This window comes from Nelumbo lutea, chromosome 2, assembly GCF_056320005.1.
Source record: "Nelumbo lutea isolate HS-2025 chromosome 2, American lotus-T2T, whole genome shotgun sequence".
Classification (NCBI taxonomy): domain Eukaryota; kingdom Viridiplantae; phylum Streptophyta; class Magnoliopsida; order Proteales; family Nelumbonaceae; genus Nelumbo; species Nelumbo lutea.
In genome coordinates, this window is record NC_142685.1 from 89,507,948 (window position 1) to 89,532,213 (window position 24,266).

Here is a 24,266-nt window from a genome sequence, read left to right on the forward strand (position 1 = left end):
TGAGCATGTGTATCAAAACTTTGAACCATTTGGGGAAACTTACGCTGCAATTGTTTTGTTTGGGACGCACTATTTAGAATTAAATGTGAAAGCATTTAAGCTTAATTATATTAAAACAAACATGAAGTGTTCATGAAAATGACAACATTTGTATTTGCTTAATTATATCAATGCAATGTCTTTAAAGCCTTGAAACTTATTTATTTATCTTTTGTAAGTTAGGATACTCAAATTGAATTTGGTTCGTTAGTAAGAGATATGAGCTAACTTTCTTACTCGGGTTAGGAAACAATAAGGGTGCAACTTTTGTTAAGTTTTGAATAGGTCTGAGCCCAAATCCAAGTTCAATGTAGTTGAGACTTCTCAACTTGGGTAATCTGATTTGTACCCCTTGGCTCAGTTTGGAAGGAGTATAAATACAAATATGTAGAGTGCAAAACCTTGTATTTTGTATGTATTTTCATTTAAAGAACATGGGTAAATGCACTTATCCGGGTAAGTCTTTCCTAGGAAACACTTACCTGGGTAAGTGCATTTACCCGGATAAGTAACTTACCAAAAAGCAAACGGGGCCTAAGAATTTATTTTGGATCTAGACATCTGATTCGATCCAATCCATTTACAACACTATTTGGGAGGGTAGGGCATTCTTTCAAGAGAGAGAGAGAGAGAGAGAGAGAGTATGACAGAATCTCTTGTATGGGCCTTAAATGGGCCAATTGATTGGGCTCCTAAGCATCCAAGAAAGATACTAGGCCTTTGGAGTGAATAAAACGATGTCCTCAGACAAGTGGTTCTCTTTCAAATACATGGTAGCCTTAAGGGTTAAATAAGTTTTAATTCAAAAAAGTACAAAATTGTATCTCTATTGTTTAATTGCTTTGGGGGCAAATTGCACTCCGACTCACAAATTGTATTGTTTCTTAGGCTCAGTTTGGAAGGAGTACAAATGCAAATATGTAGAGTGTAAATACATGCAAATTAATACAAAATACATAGTTTTGCACTCTACATATTTGCAAACTGAGCCTAAGAGTACGAATACAAATATGTAGAGTGCAAAACTATGTATTTTGTATTAAATTGTATGTATTTTTGCATTTGTACTCCTTCCAAACTGAGCGTAAGAAATAATACAATTTGTGAGCCGGAGTGGAATTCGCCCCCAAAACAATTAAACAATAAACATACAATTTTTTACTTTTTTGAATTAAAACTTATTTAACCCTTAAGGCTACCATGTATTTGAAAGAGAACCACTTGTCTGCGGACATCGTTTTGTTCACTCTAAAGGCCTAGTATCTTTCTTGGATGCTTAGGAGCCCAATCAATTGGCCCATACAAGAGATTCTGCCACTCTCTCTCTCTCTCTCTCTCTCTCTCTCTCTCTCTCTTTCTCTCTCTTTCTCTCTCTTTCTCTCTTTTTCTTGAAAGAATGCTCTACCCTCCCAAATAGTGTTATAAATGGATTGGATCGAATCAGATGTCTAGATCCAAAATAAATTATTAGGCCCCGTTTGCTTTTTGGTAAGTTACTTATCCAGGTAAATGCACTTACCCAGGTAAGTGTTTCCCAGGAAAGACTTACCCGGGTAAGTGCATTTACCCATGTTCTTTTATTTCCCATGCAAACAAGACAATAACCATTTTAGCCATAAGAATCCATTATTACAAGTGGCATTTTTGTCCCATTCAGGTGTTGGCAACTTTCCCCCAAGGTGGGAAAGTTATTTACCCCCCTAGGAATACCCAGGAAAACAAACTTTCCCTGATCCCCACATAAATATGAAAAAAGAACATGGGATTCTTTGTTAAGAGGAGTCAAAATCCCATTGACCAAATTTTCCCCCTCTCAAAATCCAGAAAAAGAATGCCCCCTTAGTATTTGAATTAGAATCGGATCTTATCCATTGTATCTAATCGGACTTGCAGCATATTGAATACCATTAATAAATAGAAATAAGAACAGAATAGCATATATTATTAACGAAATGAACTAAAATGTGTCATGAATAAAATAACTTAAAATTAATTTTTATGAAACTTGAATCAATAACACAGTTAATTGGGTTGGGTTCTCCTGGTCCTACGATATTCAATGCCTAGGACTGGAGGACAAGCCCTACTTTCCAGGCCATGTACAAGCTTTGGTTGGGACTAGATGGGCTCACGTCCATGTCTACCCAAGCTCCATGTGAGCAATCCGAATTCCAAGGCCTTATTTTTTTCCTTTTGGTTAACTTTAAATTTTCCCACAAATACATGTACTCATTCTAAATTCTAATAGGTCGCAAGGGTTATGGGCTGAAATTGATCCCAATAATTAGAGGAAAAACCATCTCTCCACACCCACACTGAAAATTCCTAGGGTTTTTCGAGTTTAGACCTCTCTAATTCGAGATCAAATCAGCCCCCCACAGGATTGTCCCCTACAATGTCCCACAGTACATTCTCGCCGTGTATTGGGAACATCTCTCGATGATAATATAAAAAATGATGATGTCATCATTGGGAAATGTTTCCAATACACGACGAAGATGTGCTGTGGGATGTTGTGGGGGGCTGATTTGAACTCCTCCAATCCAAAGTCCAAATAACCCAACTAACAAATGTACTTGCCCTTGTAAAGCAGGTACAAGCTGGTGATTTTAATTTGTTCCTCACTTATAAAAGTAGAATCCTCTTTATTCCTTCCATAGAAGGGAATTGAAGCAATCTCATTCCCCAAAGTTCCTTTCTGATTCAATTATGTATAGAACTGTTCATGGGCGGGGTTTTACAGTCAATGAACATTTTACACTGCTTTGGTTTGGGCTTTGAGTCAGGTCCATTCCAATTTTGACAAAAAGCTATGTCCGAGCCCGGCCATATGGAACAATTGGTTCTCATATGTAGTCAATGGGCCGCAGATCCTAACTCGATTTGTGTGTTCATCATTTCTTTTTCCAATTAGATAACATCTGATCACTTCAAGAAAGGAAGTATTTCTTGCTTTCCAAGTTATATATAGTGATGATAGGAAGAGCTTGAAACAAGTCTTTTCTTATTATCATTATATAATTAGTGGTTCAGGTGTAGTCCTAATTTCTAGTTTAGCTTGAGAAGTCGTACACCATATTTTTAAGAGGTTCTTTCCTCAAGAGTACCTGAATGTGTGATGGTCAGCCTATATCTTAATGGTGACATGCCGGTTGGAGATTGGTGAGACCTTGATCTGAGATTCAAGAAGAGGGTCATATATCTTATAAATTTTCCTTTGTCACTACAATTCTTGCTTGCTTTCTTGATTCATATATGGGAATGGATTTACCAGTCAATACATTTATGGAAGAAGTTTAAATTAACTGGATTTTCTTTTTCATAAAATTCTCTATGATCATAAGACAAGTTTCAGTCCCAGAGCACTTATGACTGTTTGATCTAAGCGCTTGGACAGATGGCTAATACTATTTGGTGAAAACCCCGACAAGAGATAGTGCATGGAGTGACATAGATGAGGAAAGTAGACACATGGCGAATTCAAAGAATCTTGTGGACTCCACTTGACAGAAATAGGTGCTGTCTGGATAAGGAAGACTAAGAGACATATGGCTGTAGGGCTGTCAATTGGACCGGATTTGGTCTAATTCGATGTAGGCTCATTTACAAATGGACCTAACCCAATTATTCAGTACAAATCCATACAAATCAAGTCCAATCCAGTCTAATTAAAATGCAAATGGAGTTGATTAGTGAATGAAACACCAAAAATTACATGAATTCCACACAGATAATTCAATCAGATCCATATTCGCTCTAACCAAACCCCAAAAGAAATACATAACCTATATGTTCTCCTTACTGAAGGTGTCATCAATTGCTTAACTGAAATAATTAGATTCAGAGCAATTGATCATCCGGACTTGCCACAAAATCCTGAAACAAGAGATCCTTAGCTAAAGAGCCACAGGCTGTGGCCATGGGTCAACGGCCTCCAGAGATGAATTGTTCTGTGATTGTTAATGAGGGGACAGAATATTTCTCTAGCGTGGAAGCAGACGATGAGGCCGTTTCATAGACAACCTCCTCTCCCCCCCGCACAAGAACATCTGCACTGAAATCCTCTGGTAGCGGAGCATCACCTTCCAAATATTTCAGCACACAAGACATGCTCGGTCTAGCTTCGGCCACAGGATGTGAACAAAGCAACCCAAGCTTCAACACCAATTCAGCTTCTTCCACCACATATTCCATGCCTAACTTTGGATCCACTGTCTCCAAAATGGTTCCCCTCCGCCAGCTCTCTGTCACCCAGTCCACCAGAAGTATCCTCTCCGGTGCCGCTTCTCGTTGTACTGGTCTTCTCCCACAAGCGACAGAGAGCAGAAATGCACCAAACGCAAACAAGTCTGTTCTTGTATTGGCCTTCCCTGTTCTTGCAAGCTCTGGTGCAATATAACCCAGAGTGCCTGCTAGGTGGGTGGTTTGAGGGTCAATTCCATGGTCGCATAATCTGGCTAGCCCAAAATCCCCCAACCGTCCATTCATCTCGCTGTCTAGTAAGACATTGCTAGCCTTGATATCTCTGTGAATGATCACATTCATCCATTGATGATGCAAGTAGAGAAGCCCAGAAGCGACGTCCTTGATGATCTTAAACCTTTGTTCCCAACTCAGTATCATCTTGGGTTGATCAAAGATGAACTTGTTGAGGCTCCCGTTGGGCATGAAGTCGTAAACCAGGAGGAGCTCTCTTTTGCGCCTGCAATAGCCCAGTAGGCGTACCAAGTTTGGGTGCCTGAGCCTGCCGATCGTCGCAATCTCTGCAATGAACTCTTTCATTCCTTGTGCTGAATCATGAGCAACTTTCTTCACTGCTACTTGGACCCTTGAACTGGGTAATACCCCACGATAGACCTCACCGAAACCTCCTCTCCCAAGAAGCTCTTTCTCTTTGAAGCCTTTGGTGGCAACAAACAGGTCCTTGTACCTGAATCTGTGAGGCCCGTACTGGACCTCCCAATCTTCGAGTACTTCACTGAATTTTATCTTCCTTCGATAAGTCAAAAGGCCACTGGCCATGGCTGCCAGCAGAAAGAGAACTGCAGTCAACGGCAGCAGCCAAGCCAAAACCTTCGGCTTCTTCTTGTGTTTTTCCTCTGCTTGTACACTTGTAGGAATCTTATCATTTCGAGGGAGATCATCAGGAAGGAGTGAAAGATTAAAAGATTGAGCTTGCCCGTTCATCTTGAAGCTCCAACCCAGTAAATAATGAGTTGCAGGAACAGAACCAGTAGATGATGAAAAACCTACATACATATTCTCCAAGATGTATGGTGAAAGATCAAGTGCTAAGGACAGGAGAGGAAAATGGGGTTTAGTCATGTTGAAAGGAGCTACTGTAACATTAAGTTGTTTAGCTACACCATCATATTCCACCCACACTTGCATTGGATCTCCACTTACCAGCCTTAGATCTCTAAACCCATCTGCAACTGCAACTCCGTCTGTGTAATAACCTGCTCGACTGGAATTAATGGACTCTAAGCCGTTGATGTCGATCCCAACATGGTTATTGTTGATATCCATGAACTGGGGACTTCTGATGGTGTCTAGCTCAACTGCAACAATATGATTGAACTGATTTCCGTTGTTGGTGTCATTGAATAGCCCAAAATAGTGATTGGGTAGGGCTCCGGGGAATGATTTTGAAGGTGAAATGACAAAGGCAATTCCATGGCCACTTAGTGATTGATCGTGAGAGATTATTGTGAAGAGGAAAGAAGTAGAGAAGGAGAAAGCACTATTGTTTGCGTTCTTGAACCGGAGAGGTTGGGAGTAGAAGAGATAGCCTTCCTGGTTAAGACCATCATCGGTCAGCTTAATAAAGCCTTCGGCCCGGGCCCTAGCATCGCCATGCAGCTCTAAGGATTTGTTGCTGTATCCGTAAAAGATGAAATCATCGCTAGCAGTAGTACTGGATTGTGCGAGCTTTAGGTGGAGTAGGAAAAACACCAAGATCATGTAAGACATGGCTAAGTGTGATCAGGACGAAACTCTGATCACTTTCTCTCGAGTTTGAATTTGGAAGAGCTTATTGAGCTATATCTGTAGTTGGTTGAAACAAATGGAAGGATATGGGAATTGGATGGACAGAGCTTCCTCCCTCCTGTTATACTGAAATTTGGTAAATTGATTACTGATAGACGCAAACGTGGAACATGTTTCTGGTAGCAATCATCGTGGACAGTAGAATCTCTGGACTTCTTTGACTTTCTTCTTTTTCTTCTTATTCTTTGAGTAAGCGAGTTGAGTTGGTGTCTGCTTCCTGGAGATTTGCGCAGAGAGGGCAATGCTTTTAACTCTTAGAAAAGCAGCATGAGCCGTGCATCTCAAGTGGTGATCCAACTGTTGGAATAAATGGTTCTACGTAGAAGATATTCCGGACGAGTGGTATAAGATGGACTTGCAAGGCTTACAGAACAAATTTGCCTACTAAAGTAACTCTTTTCCAGAAAGTGTAATTTGAGGCTTATATTATCATATGCACTCTGAAGTCAAACTTCACGTAACATGAAAATTGAAAGTTTTTAGCTTTCAAAGCCTGAATGTTGAAAGACGTTTCCAGAAAAAGAGAAGTTTGAATTTTTTTTGGGGATAAGTACACTGTCCAATCTGAAATGACAGCCCCTATTAATCTATGAATAGCCTCCTGAATTTGGCATCGATACAGGATCACGATTTATCCCACCTATACGGCGTGGATTGAATTATAACATTTTCAAGAATTGAGGCACATGGATGTCAATGTCAAATGGACAATTTATATGTTATGGGTTGTTTGGCTAAATCCTGAACAGAACACACCGCGAAGTTCGAGGCTAACCCAACCCAATATAAAGTACAACAGGAATACCGACCAACCTATAGGATCATGTAATCCACTCCTATCCGGCATGACCCCAGAATGGTTTCCCCATTCAAAAGTTTATTCTATTTATATTTGTCATTTCTTACCCATTTATATTTGTCCATCGTCCAACACCCTGATTTTATATTTTTAATTTTACCCCACTCTGATTTTATATTTCTAATATATTTCCAATCCTACTCTCTCTTAAAATGCCTGAAATATATAAATATATATATATATATATATATATGATGGTGATAATGTTTGGTGAAAAAGTTTATTTTTTACTTTTCATTTTTATCCTTTATTATGTTTTTTTTTCTAATTTTATTTAATTAACAGTTAACACTTGTAATTGGATAATTTATGTATCTCATCATTTATAAAAAATGAGAATGGTGACAATGTTTTGTCAAAAAGGCTAATTTTTATTTTCCATTTTTACCCTTTATCATATATATATATATATATTTATTTTAAAGCTTGATTTTCACTTTCCATTTTTACTCTTTGTTATATTTTTTATTTTTCAATTTTATTTAATTAACGGTTAACACTTGTAATTGGATAAAACAAATAAAATAACAATAAGACTACTGTAGAACCTATTCCTCACCTTATCTAATTTTCTCCCGAAGCACCTACTTAATTAATGAACCTCTTCATTAATTAGAGCTAACACGTGTCAAGTATCAAATGGTTTGCCCAAACAACAAATTTGAATTGAAGGGAAGAATAGATTATTTCAACCTTTCTCTTTTCATCAGGGACAATCAGATGATTAAATGAATCTTTTTTTTCTCCTTATTTTTTTCAGTTGTCTCTCTTAACGTAATAAGTTGTATTGAATCAGAAAATGCTCTTAAGTTCATTATTCATCTATTTGGAATCGTTGTTGTTGCTCAAGAAAAATGGTGCCACATCAGCGCCATGTAGGAAAAAACGGTAATCTAGGGAACAACCATCTATTTGGAACCGTTTTTCCATAGAAAATGGTGCCCCAAGCCATGCCTTGGAAATCATGAAGGCATGGCTTGGAGCAACACCAAATTTGGCATTTCCTAGATTGCAGCTCGTTGTTGCCAAAAGGGCAGTGATGTGGTAGTGGATAATGGGTAGAAGTGCAGAAAATGTTTCCTAGAGCATTGGTACCAAACAGAAAAAGTTGTTGCTCTAGGAAACATCCTACCTGGCAGCAATGATTCCAAACAAAAAAGGCACCATTTTTCTAAGAAAACGGTGCTCCAAGCCACACATCAGTGCTGCAACTACAACATCGATGCCAAACATATACTATATTGATTCATTTTAGGTGTTTTTTCTTGATAATCATCAGACCAATTCGGTAATCTAACACCCTACCAGCGTAATATCGTAGGGATTGTACTTGGTAGGGACGTAGGGGTTTGGAATGCATTTTGTTGGCTGGAGATCCAGATTCTTCTATATAAATTGAATAGATGTTCGATTCAAATCTGAATATAAATGAATCAGGAATAACCTATATCATAATGCTAAGCATTAGATATGCAAATAACGGCCCACCATTGGTGAGCAGAATGACAAGAGGCAAAAGGCCAAATGTCATCATTCACACATGAAGCGAAGACATTAATCCTAAAACCCCAATTCTTTCCTTTAAACCCTTCTCTGCATAGTGTATATCTTATCCACTCCCCCTACTTTACAGTAGGAAGGAGGAAGCAGAAATGGCATCTCTCTTATCCTATGCATCTTTTTCCTCAAAATGAAGAAAACAATATAAATTACAGAAAAAATAAAGAAATACGCAAAAAAATTACAAAAATATAGAAAATCATAAAAATTTTTATACCATACTAAAAAATAAGAATGTTGTCTGTACCATTTATAAAAATGAGGATGGTGACAATGTTTCATGTAAAAGCCTGACTTTCACTTTCCATTTTTACCCTTTCTAGTTTTCTAATTTCATTTAATTAATGGTTAACACTTATAATTGGATAAAACAAGTAAAATAATAATAGTTTTTTATTTTTCCAATTTTATTTAGTTAACGGTTCACGCTTGTAACAAATAAAATAATAATAAAACTGCTATGGAACCTACTCCTCTCTCTCCCCTTAGGCCTTATTTGATCTTCTCCCCAATAGGGCTGCAATCGGATCGGGTTCTTATTGGATGAAGCAAAATCCGCATCCGATCTGAATATTAAGAACCTACCTTCAAATTTGATCAAAAATTCGATTGGATGTAGAGACTCAAATTCAAATTTGAATCTTAACAAACTCATATCTAATCCGACTCCACTTTAAATTCTCTAAAATACCAGCAAAATTAAAAAATATATATATTTTTTAACTTTTATATATAATAAATTAATATAAATATAACATACTAAATTTATTATATATAAATTCATATATAATATAATATTTATTATATATTTTTATAAATTTTAATATAATTATATAGAATTTATATATTAAAATTAATAAATATTATAATATAATCATATTCAAATTTTAATCAAATCATATTGGGTCAAATCCAAATCCAGTTTGATTATTAATTGGATGTATATTGTAACATTCGAATCTTATCCAATTACATAAATATGTAATCTGAATCCAAAATAATCAGATTGGATGAATTAGGTTCAGATTTTTGGGTATTATTGACAGGCCTACTCCCGTCAAGCCTACCTGATGAACCGCTTCATTGATTAAAGCCAACATGTGTCAAGTATCAGATGATTTGCCCAAAACCTACGAATTCAAATTGAAGGGAAGAATGTATTTTTTCAACCTCTCTATTTTCATCATCGAACAATCAATTAGATGATTAAATGAAGCATTTTTTTGTTTTCTCCCTATTTTTTCAGGTATTTTTTCCCATTTCCCCTCTATTTTGATTGTCTCCGTTAACATAATAAGTTGTATTGGATCGAGAAATGATTTCAGGTTCATTATATTGATTTGTTTTAGGGTGTTTTTTTCTTCGATAATCATCAGGCTAGTCCAATAATCTAACACCCTACCAACGTAATACTGTAGGGGTTTGGTACTTGGTAGGGTTGTAGGGTTTGGAATGTATTTTGTTGGTAGGAGATCCAGACTCTTCTACAAAAATTGGACGGGTGTTCAATTCAAATCTGAATATAAACAAATCAAGATCAACCTATATCCAAATGCTAGCCATTAGATATGCAAATAACAGCCCCACCATTGACAAGTAGAATGACATAAGGCAAAATGCCAAATATTATCATTCACACATGAAGCGAAGAAATAAATTCTAAAATCCCATTTCTCTCCTTTAAACCCCTCTCTGTATAGTGTATATCTTATCCATTCCCCCTACTTCACAAATAGGAAGGAGGAAATAAAGATGGTGTCTCTTTATCCTATGCACCTTTCTCTTCAAAATAAAGAAAATAATATAAATTACAAAAAAAAAGAACAAAGAAATACACAAGCATTTACAAAAAAATAGAAAATCATAAAAATTTCTATACCATGCTAAAAAAATGAGAATGTGACATACACAAAAAATTTACAAAAAAATATAGAAAATCATAAAAATTTCTATACCATGTATACCTTATACCTTATATACTAAAAAATGAGAATGTTGCAATTGGTTTGGTCAAAACACCTTGATTTTACTTTCCAACTTTACCCTCAACTTTCTATTTTTTTCATTATATATATTGTCACTACAAAATAATTATGAAAAACATAAAATGAAGAAAACAATATAAATTACAAAGAACAAAGAAATACATTGAAAATATACAAAAAGTGTAGAAAATCATATTAACTTATATATAATGAGAATGGTGCAATTGGTTTGGTCAAAACACTCTGATTTTACTTTCCAACTTTACCATAAACTTTCTATTTTTCCCATTATATATATGTTATTGCAAAATGATTATGAAAAACACATAAAATGAAGAAAATAATATAATTTATAAAAAAACCAAGGAATTCATAAAAAAATTATAAAAATAAAAAATATAAAAATTGAAGAAAATAACATAAATTACAAAATATATACCCAATATATAAAAGCATAGTCAAATATCACCATCAATATCAAATATCCCATGCATCACACGGGCCATCCACTAGTGATGTATAAAATGAGAGAAAGCAAATTCAGATGGTTTGGCAACATGTAGAAGACCATCTTTATCACTTCTTGGAAAAAAGTGATTTGTTACAAGTTGATCAATAAGAGGTATATTCATTTGATGATGATGCTAATATTTTTCATTTGATGTATATTCTGAAGGGATAGGATATCCATCACATGGAAGCCCAAAGATTGTGGAATAAAGGGGCGAATTTCAAAAAAAATTTTCTCTCCCTTCAATTGAGAATCGAATTCCCTATTTAGAAAATCATATTTTCAAGGATCATTCTTGAATCATAAACTAAACCAGATCTGAACCAAAAGGAGTAGGGAGGGATTATACCTGATACGGAGAAACAGTATCTCCCAATGGAGGTGTTCATGCCCAAGGAAGGATCCAAAATCTGCTCCCACTGAAAATGGCGTAGTGTAGGATGGAGCAGAATCAGTAGTGTTCTTCCAAAAGAATTTGACCCTTCGCAAAAATCAACTAGATGACTTGTGAATACAGCTCCAAATCAAGATCGAATCTTGATTACTCCTGTAGAGAGGAGGAGATCGAACTGCTGGAGGCAGCGGCTGCAGGAAGGAGGCGGCAAGAGAGTATTCGCAGGGAGCAGAATTCTCTCTTCTTGTGATTTCAGCTCTGAAGACAAGAGTTGTGTATTGCATGTCTAAAGGCTGCCGCCCCCTCCTCCTTTTATAATCTTAAAGGGATCAACTCCTAATCCCATTAGGAGTTGCTAATCCAAATCATATTTGGATAAGAAGTCCCTTTAAGTGATAAGGGATAACCCTTATCTTATCTGCAGATTAGATCAGCCATCTCCTAATCTGATTAGGAGGCTTCTAGATCTAAATCTTGGACTCTCTAAGTGGATAGGGTCTGGGCCCAATCCTATCAGCTGATCCATCTCAGAATTCGCCCCTTTAAGTGACTAATCAAATCAGCCTAGTTCGAAATGGGCTTAAGTCCCATTTAAGGTTATGTATTCACTTAGCCTTCCATACTGTTACCTAGTTGGGCTTCCTTGTATGGTGTGGGACCCAAACATTGATCTACACATCAGCCACATGGGTTTGGCCCAACCTTTGTTACAAGGCCTGGCCAAATACACTGTTATGGATAGTGCACCCCCTGAGATCCATCTCATGGGCTCTATGGGCCCAACACTTACCCTAAGTGGTCCCTGGGCCAAACCACCTTGTAACACCCAGGGACTGTGGGCAGATGCAAGATTAGCCCATCAGGTATTATCCTCAATGGTCTTACACTTAACCTCTCAGCCCATAATGATCATACACTGCCCGGCAAGAGAGGACCTCTCCCTCGGCTGCAAGGAACAGTGTTGCACTCTCTGCTTATATGGATCCCGAGAATTAAAACCTTTTGCAAATCATTTCAAAACCATGATATATATACTTTCATATCTCATATAAAATATATTTTGCAAAACAAATCTCAACGATTGAAATCAGCTACCGGTAGTCTTGGTTTTCATCGATGAGAGTGCATCCCCGATCATTACCTTTGTCTGACAAAGGGGCTGATCCTATCACTATGATCACCCACTCAGATGAATTCTCATACTGTGCCAACATACCCAGGTTTTGACCCCCGCTAAGAATCTCACTGATTGTTATATCAAAGACAACCCAATCCGACACCTAGTGCAGTATCATAATCGAGTCTAGGGGTCGGGTGTAACTTTTCAGTTTTGCCCATCAATCTCCAAGGTCCAGGGCAATATTGAAAATCTGGTCCAGTTCAAAGATTCAATTAATCCTACATTGTATGTGCCTAGGGTCTCACCCTGGCAGCTGAGACAGGCCACCCCAACCGACTTGGTGGCACCACAGTATCAACCTTGTCAGGATAGGTCTCCCCAGACCGATCCACCAGCTGTGAACATTCTAAACTAACACGAGTCTCATAAAGTGTCCAGTTTAAGGGTATTATGCAGAAACATACCAAGGGAACATGAATCAAATATGCACTTTTATTCATTTACAATAAACTCATAAAGTACATCATTTTGATTGAAGCTAAGGGCATACAAAACTGCTAGTTGTATTGCAATATTTTATTATTTTCCTCTTTATTTTATTCTTACTCACTGCATCCACTATCACTACACAATACCTATACATAGTACCTATATAGTGAAAAACTGTTAGTTGTATTGCAAGGACTAAGGTTGGGGAGGATCCTTGGGCTGAGAAAGATCATAATGGAGGATTGGAGGGGATCCATGGGTAGTGATAGCTTGGAAGAGGAGAAAATCAAGGGATGTAGTAGCACTAGCGTACTATGATCGATGTCAGCTTCTTGCTAAGGAACTTAAGGCTACTATACTTGGATAAATAGATTTGCACAGTGCAAGCTGTTTAGTGGACTCATTAGTTAAGCAATGGGCAACACGCTTCTTATGGGACAAGTTGTAATGCAAAAAAAAAGAAGAGGATGCAAATTGTACATATGGAACTAAAATTCCTTCCTTTTGGCTCAAAATGAATATGATCTTGCTAACTAGCCATAAGGATCAACTCATCAAACCAACAAGAGATAAAAAAATCCCTAGATCTTTTACCAAACTAACGTGCAATGGTCTTCTTGCATAACAAAAATAAAAGAACTCAAACAATAAACTTATAAACAAATATGATTTTTTCCTTCCAACGAAATAAACCAATACGAGGAAAGGGTCCATTTTTAGTGCAGTGACATCAAATTCAATGGTCATTTCTTTAGGAAAAAAATGTGTTTTATATTTTTAGCTCACATAACCACATATCTGCATTCAAAAATTGTTTTTAATTTGTTTACAAAAAATATTAAAGAATATAATATTAAATTGAATTTATCAAATCTGCTAATTTACATTTATATGAAAAAATTGTTTTTAATTTCAAAATATCTATAGAAATAAAAATTTTAATAATGAATAATTATTTTATTAATTAAATCATATTATATATTCTAAAAATTTTAACAGATTTGACATATTTTAAGTTAAAGTTATATACATTTATAAAATCTTAAATGATAATTTAATTTATATTTTGAGAATTTAATATTTGGTTTACTTTTTTAATGTTAAAAATTAAAAATAATAGATTGAAAGTAATTGGCAGAATAATTAGGATAAATATAATAGGTCTACATGGTTTGTGTCTTGGACTCTTAATTAATGCATTGTGTAATATCTAGTGTTCTACTATATTAATTGTAATATATGTTCTCATGTGCACTATTTAAATGTATATACTTCTTATATATTTATTAATTATTTATGGCTATTTGATCTTAAACTTAGTATTATTAATGTATATGAAATTTGTATGCATTTCCTAGTGTATCCAAGTGTTTCCATATTTTTTGTTTGTATCCATGCATTTCCAAAGCGTATCCCGTATCCATATCCATATCCACATCCAAGTTGTCTAATGCAATACTTGATACTGATATTTTTATCCTTGCCCCTAACCTTGGCTATGACATTCAAGGGTCTATTGTGATTTAGGTCATTTCCCAACATATCATCTAAAGATAATTTGATTGTACCCCTGGTGTTATTGTATATTGGGTCAAATATCTGAAAAGCTCTACTAGTGCTCTTACTGCTATCTTTTGCATTGCATTATTGGCTCCATGCTTCGTGAAAATTGATTCAGCTTATCACACTACTGGAATAGCAAAGTTAGTATGTCTAGGGATGTCGAGGTTAATTCACAACACTAACTACATAGATACTTCCCGCTATAAGTGGTGTAGGAGGTGATTTTTGTATGCTTTTATTGGTCTCTTTTCAAGAACATATCAAGCTTCACCTTGGCTACAAATATCCTCCATGAGGTGAAGCATTCTATCAAATCATGAGTAGTGGACTAGTGTAAATCGCACCAATGCCCTTCATGTCTATCTCTATTAAGGTTGATATTGGGTGGTGGTGGTGGCAATTCAATCACTACATCTTTGGATAACTTATTTATTATTAAGAAAACATTGTTATTACTACATCTAATAGTTAGTGGAAAGGGTGGGGTGGCTCATTGCCTCTTCATCCTTAGGCCAATAGCCAGGTGTAAGGTCCACGTGTTAAACAATGTTAGTTTAGATTGATAAGGTCCATTTGTATATGAATAAAACACATTATTGTTCCATGTTAAATTGGTATGTTTCTATGAATTACTTCTTAAACTATACACTTATGAGACTTGTGCTAGTTTAAAATGTTCCTATCCATTGGATAGGCTTGGGGAGCTTATCTTGTCTCAGTTGCTAGGTTTAGACTCCCAGCACAATCAGTGAGTATTTGGAAGAAACACTGAACTTGGACCAATTTCATAGTTATAGACTGGACCTTAGAGACAGGTGGGCAAAATTGGAAAGTTGCACTTAAACCTAGATTTGATTATTATACTACACTAGGTCTTAAACTAAGCTATTTTTTATATGCTAACCAGTAAGATTCATCAAGGGTCAAATATTTGGGCATGTTGGAGCAATTTAGGGAAGTATTTGAGTGGGTGATCATAGTGAACAACAGGGTTTGCACTCTCTCTAATGGAAACCTAAATTGTTGGCCAATAGTAGATTTCAACTGTGTTTAAAATCTTATTTGAAAAATGAATTTATATATTCTATTATTATTAAAAAAAAAGATTTGCAAAATGTTTTAATCCCGAGATCTATCTGAGAAGAGAATGACACTGCATTTTATAGTCAGGGAAGATGTCCTTTATGAGCAGTGTTTTGCTTATTATGGGTTGAGAGGTTAAGGGCAAGAGTCATTAGAGGGCTGATAACCTGATGGGACTTATCCTACATAAGTCCATTACCCATGGGTCTTCATAAGGTGGTTGAATGCAAGGATCACTTATGTCTAAGTGTTGGGCCCAATTGAGCCCAAGTTGATTGGCTCAGGGGTTCATTACCCTTAGGTAGTTATTCAGCCTACTGTTTTATAAGGGAGGGGCTGAACCATTGTGGACTTGTGTGAGACATTTGTAGATTCCACACCACACAATATTTAGGCCTAAAAGGCCATGCAACACCTAGAGAAATGAACCATTAAGAATATGGGCCTTAGGCTCATTACTAATAAGATTAGTTTAGGTAATCACATGACAACTTAACATGGATCGAATATGGGTATGGATATGGATATGGAGCACCCATTCTCTTAAAAAGATAATGTGTGTGGCTACTCGACACAGAGGGGGATGGAGGAATATGGATTGAGTGGAGTAAGGAGTCACCGCCTAATTTCTTGGGAAATGTGAATTTAGGAAAACATGGGATTTTTCAAGGAAAACAAATGTTTTTTTCTTTGTGACTCATTGCCCAATGGGGATTGAGATTCTTAGGGTCTGGGGACCAAGGTATGTTGTAAGAAGGTGCTAGGCACCCCGCAGACAATCAGTTAAATCGACCTCTACTTCACTAATGTTCTAAGGATGATTTTAACAATTTTAGGTTTGAATTATTATACGGAAATTAACACACACCCACTAAACTAACAAGAGATCATAATCAAATGCTAAAATTCTAACTATTTAATTCAATAACAAAGCAAGAGAGCATAGACTACACAAGCAAAAGTTAACACTAAATAATGAATGAATTTCTAACGAATTAAATGAGTTACACCTAGACATAAAAATAGGAACTGAAGAATCCTAGATTTTTAACTATTTTAAATGAGAGTCCTAAAATTAGAAGACTATAAGAAAGACTTTTCCATTATTTCTTTTGAAAGAAAATTGGTTGGCACTTGTCCTTGATATAAAGGGAGAAATTTCTTTGACTTGATTATGCAAAATATGAGACCAACTAATGTGGAATCAATGAAGATGGAAATACACACAAATTTTATTGTTGTCAAAATGGCTTAGGTATTATAGGGAAATGCTAGACCAGCTCTTAGGGCATACACCTATCAAAAAATGCTACCTTGGGTGCTAGAGTTTTAATGGCATCTATTAAATGCATCTTACTTGACCACATTAATGAAAGAGGTGAACCTAAAATATGCAACTAAATGACCAGTGCTACAACTAATAACCAAAACTATGAAAGAGTGGACTGCAAGTGAATGAATCTAGAATAAATGTTGTATAAGAGAATTAGTAGAGTGATTATTATTCTATAAAGTGAAAGGAAAATAGTACTGCTAGAAATGCATATGTAAGATAAAATAAAATGCTATTCATCTTTCGAATGGCCATTAAGCCAATCCTACTAGACTACTTCAGGGGAATAAATAAGAAAAAGAGAACAAAAATCATTTAATAGGAAAAAGAGAGACAATAAACCTCATAATAAATGTAAATTAAAAGAAAAACTACACAAAAAATCAAACATGTAATGATAAAAAAAAAGATTAAAATAATTACATATTAGGAGAGAAAGAAATGTAGTGTATTCAACGATATATCAAACATGTTCCCACTACCATATACCAAATTACATGTACATGCTAAAACAGAGATTATTGTCGATCATGCAATCAATTCATAGACGAAAAAGATATTACTTCAAAACCAAAAGAGGGAACTAACATGATTTATAAAAGGGGATGGGGATGAGAACAGACTTGAGTTCCTTCGGCGATCTTTGAAGCACTCTAGCCTTTGCCATCTTCCAACCACCATGGGGAAAACTCAGGGAATGGGAGCTGGTCACAAGCTCAAGTCCCATCGTAGGAGGCAAAGGTGGGCTGATAAAGTATATAAGAAATCCCACCTTGGCAACAAGTGGAAGAAGCCATTTGGAATTGGATTTAAGCAGCCAAACTTTGCTATCAGAAAGTGTGGTCTAGTTCAGTTGATAAATAATGGGAAAAAGATTTTTGCCATTGTGCCCAATGACGGTTACTTAAACTTCATAGAAGAGAATTATGAAGTATTGATGGTTGGATTTGGATGTAAGGGGCATGCTGTGGGATATATTTCAGGAGTTCGATTCAAGGTTGTTAAGGTATTTGGAGTGTCTCTCTTAGCTCTTTTCAAAGAGAAAAAGGAGAAGCCAAGGTCCTAAGCGAAGGTGAAAATGATCTTTAGATATTGAGTTGTAGGATTAATGAAAAATTTTATTCCTTCCCTCAGCTCTTTTTAGAAATGCTTGATGGAGATAATAGTTTGGATTTTGTGAACAATATGTTTTCTCTGTCGTAGTTCTCTCAGATACAATCCCTCTTGGTCGTCTTCTTCCTTTTGATGCCTTTATATCTATTGTTTCTAGTTTTCAACTGATGGATTTTTACCAAAAAAAAAAAACAAACCGATGGATAAGATCAGCTTCATTTTTTATGTTGCCAAAAAAAAAAAAAAGAGAAATGGCCTGAATTATGCAGCCCATAGGTGTAGAACGCCATTGAATTCTTCATCGTCCATTTCAACAAACTTTGGACCTCATAATCTCTCTAGTTCCTCACTTTGATTTAATGCACACTGGAACCAGCTCCTTAATTCAATCTTCAAGAGATCTAGAGTCATTTCAGTGTGATGGGATGTGGCCAAAGTGGTGGGGAGCATGCTGGGTGACTGGAACTTTTCTACTATGCTACCATTACTTCAAGAGTACTTCATGCTTCACTTCATGGACATAAACACAACCTGGGGATTCTTTGACTATAATATCAGTATGAGAGGACTCCAGGAATGTTGGAGAGTGAGTGGGGAAGGCCTTGGACGTGAGCGGGTGAAGGTTGGAGCTGCTTGGGACGTGAAGGGGGTATCTTCTAGGCTAATTGGGGTAGAGTTCTCTCCCTCTAGGTTAGATTGCGTGTACTTGTGTATGAGAAGGGGGTATTTATAGATTTTTGGGAAGGATTTTAGAAGGGAATGGAGGGCTGAGATAAAGAGACTAAGGAAATAAATGGATGAGGTTTAAAGGGTTTTTTGGAAGGAAATTGAACGAGAGAAGGGGCTGTCATGATAGCTTTAGGAGAAATCCTCTCAATCATTGAAGACAATTATAGGAAATTTTTATAAGTTGCCTAAATTGAGCATTTCATGTTTAGGTGACTGCTTGATTGATTGGAGGCTCCTTAACTGGTTACATTTAAATTTTAAGATGGTTCTAGAGGATAAGAGAAAGATCTAGCCATGAGGGTCCCTAGGTTCGAAGTTGTAGTGAAGAGGATTCTAAACGGAGGACTTGAATCGAGTCTAATTTCAGGTCTCAAGATGGAGGGGTTAACGATGTCAGAATTGGACAATCTTGGTACCATTGGATTAGGAGTTTCGAGCTCTATCCATATAGAAGGTTGGATTTCAGATTTCATATGGATATGGTTCAGGATAAAAATGATCCCAATTGGATGATCGAAATCAGTTCCAACTTTGGGTCTTGAGATGAAGGGATAAATATTGTTAGATTTGGATGATCTTGGTGTCATCGGATTTGGATTTTTATGCTCTACGTACTTATGGTGTTGGATTTCTGATTTGATGTGAGATGAGGTTCAGGATCTAAATGATTGTAATCGAACAATCAAAATCGATTCCCACTTTGGGTCTTAAGATGAATGGGTAAATGGTGTCAGATTTGGATGATCTTGGTGTCATCAGATTTGGATTTTTGGGCTCTATCTTACCTATGGTCTCGGATCCTTGGGGCCCAAATTTTATAAAATTTAAAAAATGCCCCTAGGTCAATTGAGAGATTACTCGAAACATGCTTGAAACTTGAAGTGCGATAAAGAGAGTGAAGAGCGCAGAAATGGGGTGTCTACAATGTGCTTGTCTAAACATTGATAAGTCCTAATCTAAATCTAATTTTGCTAGAATCGTAACAATTACAACCATGTCTAATTAAGTTTCAAACTCTTCCAACAATGTATCAGCGCACTAGTTTCAATTCTTACGTTAAACTTGACCTAATTTGTAGTAATAATCAAATCGGCTAAAACTAGTTGATTTGACCTAGTGTCAATATTGGAAAAATCCATTTCACTTGCCTCTCGAGCTAAAAATGGAGTCGCCACCCATCAATTTAAGAAATGGAGGTGATGGGACCTCTGAGAATGGCATCAAAATAATTTTGTCACAATAGTGACTCCCGTAGCCCAAGGAACTAGCTGGTCCAACCAGTCCGAGTAAGTCTCAGATGGAAGAGGAAAGGGGTTAGGCACCCCTCTCCTGGATCCAAAAGTGGGACCCACATGGGAAACTGAGGGCAAATAATAATAGCAATCAATTAATCAAATAAAGAAAAAGCTAATAATCCACTAACTTGCACATAAAAAACAAGCACCTACTCACCACCTATTCAATTCAGATTCCAATGAAGATAAAAACATCGACACAAAATAAGATCTGCCATCGATTATCAACCTTCGCAAAAATATTAACAATACTATTTTTATTAATCAAAGTATAATCATCAAAACAAAAGAATAAAAACATCAAATTACTTGAATAAAAATTCTAACATAAAAACAAAAGAAATAGAAAGAAAATGGATAAACCCTTGTCTCATACATTGTCTAATACAGTGATAGGGGCATCATACATTGATGGGATAGGGGCATCATACACTACTTGAATAAAAATTCACCAAGACAGTTAGTTGAATTGTCTCATACATTGATAGGGGCATCATACACTAGTGGGATGGGCCTATTCTAAAATGAAAGACCTTCTCACAATATCTTAGGGCTCCTAATATGATGGATCAACACTTACCACTTAGAGAGGTTTAACATAAAATGGATATGAACCTTGTCTGATGGACCAAAAGGAAAACTCATGAGACATGAGTGGATTTGTGATCTTTCACAAAAGTGATGGGATTATACAGCTGAAATAGTTGACCCTATTCACCTAGGTGATTCCTCACATTTCTAGATACATGAACAATGTCTCCATTCCTGAGATTAAAGGAAGTCTCAAAGATGAAGACATGGAAATTGAACATAGATAAAAATCTATTCTATATTTAAAGAGATAAAATAATAAAGGTAATGGACTAATTACTCATTTGTGTAATTTATTAAAATGACACACGGACCATTCACTAAATTACTAAATGATAATAAGATAAAATAAAACAACTATATGGATTGGATAGACAACCTTAATCTAATGCTCACATCCAAGAAATTAGACGAAATTTTTAACTGGAAAGCACCAGAGTGTCCTAGTGAAATGGGAAGATAAGAACTCTTTTTCCCATTTTTACACCATCGCCTCACTAGACAATTATATCTGAAGACAGTTCAATATAATAACATTTTACAAAGAAATCCTTGGTAGTCTTAAGGCCATGTATGATGAGTATAATTGTTTTGCATGACAAAAGATCCTCAAATTATTGATGACCACCAGGATGTTTGAGAACCAATCAAGTCATGACCATGTCATGAAGATGATAGAGTTTATAAATGAATTGGAGGCTCTTGGCTCCAAATTAGATGTTGAAACAAAAATTTATGTCATCTTGAACTCTCTACCCATATCCTTCAATCAGCTTGTCCTTAACTACAACATGAACAAGCTAAAGCTAACTTACAAAAGCTCAATAATTTGTTGGAATGGGTCAAGGAACTAATTATAAAGGACAAACTAGTTGTTATGCTTACTGAAAGAGGCAAATCTGGCAAGGAGTAACATAAGGGAAAGAAGAGGCCTTAGAAGAATGATAGTAAACCAAAGAAGCATAAAAGATAATTTGTCATATGAGTGTCACTTTTACAAGATCAGGTACTAAAAGAGGAACTATTCTCAGTATCTAGAATCCCTCAAGAAGAAGAAAGAAAACAATTTTGAAACTCAGGTAATAGAAACCACTATGTTGGTTACTTCTACCTCCTGGTGTATTTACTTTGATACTTCAACTCATGTATGTAATACACTACAAGGGCTTAAGGAAAGCAGAAGGTTGATTGTGGATGAGGTCATTCTCTACATGTGTACACCTTCAATAGTTGTAACTGTTGGTATAGGAATGACAGATTTAGTTTTTAGGGAAGGTCATTAGTCTTAAAGATTGTCTTTGTGTTCCACAACTTAGAAAAAAATGATTTCAGTTTCTAAGATTTGTAAGGATGGTTATTCCATTTTATTTAGTAATAATATTACAATTAAATTGAATAACAAGTTCATTTCCTATGGAGAACTTGAAAATGTTCTATTTGTACTCCACCATTTTCTACAAACAAATGTGACTAAAACAACTCCAGAACACAACCCCATGAAAAGAACACAGGAACTTGTTAATCTCATCTGCCAACTTGTGAACTTTGCCTATAAGGCAAGACAACTAAAAAACCATTTATAGGTAAGCCTAAAAGAAGTACAAGCACACTTGACCTTATACATATAAATCTATGTGGTCCCTCAAATGTTAGGACATGTAATTCACATTCATACTTTATAACCTTTATCGATGATTATTCTCAGTATGAGTATGTGTACCTAATAAAATATAAATCTGAATCTTTTGAAATGTTCAAAGAATTCAGACATAGAGTCAAGAAACAGTTAATAACACAAATTAAAGGATAATGAGGTTATATTACAATTGTCTATTTTTGATACACCACAATTAATTGGTGTATCAGAGAGAAGAAATAATTAAACTATATTGTATATGGTTTGATCATTCCTTGTCTACTTAGAGTTACACATATCCTTTTGGAGAACGTACTAGAAATTGTGATTTATGTGCTCAATTGGGTTCTGACTAAGTCAGTTTCTAAGACTCCATATGAGCTTTAGACTGACAAGAAAATAAGTGTAAAACACTTTAAGGTATGGAGTTGTCTAGCGCATGTCAAAAAAACAAGTGAGAAAAAATTAGAATCCAAAACTAGTCGTTGCCTATTTAAATGCCACCCTAAGGACTATATTAGGTATCTCTTCTATGACCTAAATGAACAAAGAGTATTTATTAGTCAGAATACCTACTTCTTAGAAGAGGACTACATCCTAAGAAATCATCATCAAGAAATTATTCTTGATGAGAATGGTTCAAGGGTAGTGGGAGATAACTCATAAGTTTTAAATACCAATACCCAACTTAGAAGATTTACTCGGGTGTCTAGGCATCTTGTTCATTTTGGTTATGACCAAGAAAGTTACTTAATGAAAATCATGGACAGTAAAGATCTCCCAACTTATATGGAATCTATGTTAGACATAGTCTAGACTCTTGTAGAACAACCTCTTGGGGTAAAAACAATTGATTACAAATGGATCTACAAGAAGAAGAAGGGTCTTAATGGGAAGGTTGAGACCTACAAATCTCAACTTATAGCAGAAGGTTATACTTAAAAGAAGGAATCGACTATGAGAAAACTTTCTCGCCTATGGTGATGCTTAAGATATTGTTGGCTATAACTGCACACTATGGTTATGAGATTTGAAAAATGAATGTTAAGTATTGCTAAATGGATATCTTACTAAAGATATTTATATGCAACAGCCAGAAGGCTTTGCAGCCAAAAGTTAGGAACGCATGGTGTATACACTTAACAGATCCATATATGGATTAAAGCATGTTGGAACATTTGGCTTGACTTAATAGTCGAACAACTTTATTTTGAGCAAAATCTAAATGAACCATTTGTTTACAGAAAAATAGTGGGAGACAATGTTGCATTCTTAGTTCTACATATAGATGATATTATGCTCATTGGGAATGATGTAGAGATGTGAACAACAGTAAAGGTATGACTCTCATAGTAATTCTCCATGAAAGATGTTGGAGATTTTTAATCTAACTTAGATGATAGAAAATCTACACTTGGATACATCATTATGTTAGAATCTTGTGTTACCAGTTAGAGAAGTAGCAAACAAGGGTCCATAGTTGACTCTACGATCAAGGCCAAGTACATTACTGCAATAAGTATGGCTACAAAAGAAAAAGTTTGGATGAAAAAATTTGACCAAAAATTAGGAATTGTATCATACATCACATCCTACATTCCATTGTTGTGTGACAACATTAGAGCCATTTCTCAAGCTAAAGAGTAAAGAGCTTCAAAGTCAAAGCACATTGAGAGGAAATATCAAATCCTACGAGAGATTGTCGGTAAAGGGGGCATCCAGATTCAAAAAGTAACATCAGTGGATAATGTTGCAGACCCATTGATTAAGCCACTAACATAGAAAGTGTTTGAGGGACATGTGAGCAGTATAGGGCAGAGGCTTATACCTGATTTGACCTAAGCACAAGTGGAAGCCATTAAACAATGTATGCCCTTGTCTCTAATTAGATTGATGTAAATAAACATTTCTATAT

General features: G+C 35.8%; 2 pseudogenes; one reads left to right on the top strand and one right to left on the bottom strand.

The window, feature by feature from the left end:
- Positions 1 to 3,560: 3,560 nt before the first annotated feature.
- LOC148871778 (L-type lectin-domain containing receptor kinase V.9 pseudogene) lies at positions 3,561 to 6,076 on the bottom strand (annotated as a pseudogene).
- Positions 6,077 to 17,666: 11,590 nt separating this feature from the next.
- LOC148871779 (small ribosomal subunit protein uS12 pseudogene) lies at positions 17,667 to 18,053 on the top strand (annotated as a pseudogene).
- Positions 18,054 to 24,266: the final 6,213 nt, after the last annotated feature.